This window comes from Diospyros lotus, chromosome 7, assembly GCF_014633365.1.
Source record: "Diospyros lotus cultivar Yz01 chromosome 7, ASM1463336v1, whole genome shotgun sequence".
NCBI lineage: Eukaryota > Viridiplantae > Streptophyta > Magnoliopsida > Ericales > Ebenaceae > Diospyros > Diospyros lotus.
The window spans coordinates 32,905,836-32,906,917 of record NC_068344.1 but is presented as its reverse complement, the minus strand read 5'-3'; positions in this window follow the sequence as shown (position 1 = coordinate 32,906,917).

Below are 1,082 nucleotides of genomic sequence, written 5' to 3'. Positions count from 1 at the left end.
GGCGTTGCTTGGCTCGTTGCAAAGAGCCGATGATTGGATTTCTTGGACTTACACGTGACACCGATCTCCTTGTTGGTGAGACCTTCGGTAAACGCAAGGTTATAATGCTATTGGTACACTTTTATGTATATCTTAGATTATATAAAAATGTATCAATGATAAAAATATTATAGAGGCGCGTGAGCTGCAGAATATTTTAGTCATAATACCCCCTTGTGTAGTCCAAAATATACAAAAATAATATACATCTAACATAATTCAAAAAGATATCTTGTCCCTTGATCTTTGCCCATTTAACCAATTGGCCCCTCAACTTAAGGGAGAACCGATTAGTCCCCTCACCTTTTAGTCGGGGCCTATAAACACCCCATATTTGAATTTAAAGACCCATCAGCCCCCTCAACATTACGCGTGAAATCACACTAAGTTGAGGAGAATGAGCAATAAATAGGTCTCTCTCTCTTTTCTTTTCTCCCCCTCACTTCTGCCGTGGTTTCATCTTCTATCCCTCACTTCCACCAAGACCCACCGCCATTGCAGTCCCCGTTGTGGCCGCCGCCTTCTCCGCTCCTTTTGCTTCCAGTCGTTTGCCTGTGGTCACCGCCCTCTCTGCTCCTTTTACTTCAATTGCGGCGGCTTGGCTTCTTCTCTGATTTTGCTTCCTCCATTAGTTGTTTTCCCATTCAATCCCTTCTTTGTTCTTCCCTGATTCAATCCCCTCTCTTTCACCAAGATCCACCACTGCCTCCAATTGTCGGTGCCGCCTTCTCCGTCTGTATAGTGTATACATACAGATATATACATAATATATATGCTTCAGTTTCCTACATATATTATGTATACATATAGCTTCATATATATATATATACATACAGATATATATTATGTTCCTGACCTGACCCATCCCTACGTTGGACATCAGCTTCGTCTGTCGCCTCCATCGTTGGTGTCTCTATCGTCGCCATCCGCCCCTAAGCAGCACTGTGTGTGTATATATATAACTAATAACAGCATTATTCACCTGTGAAGCACGGAAATGGCTCGGAGGCGCCGTTTCGACGTTTCCGAACCATTTCCCATTT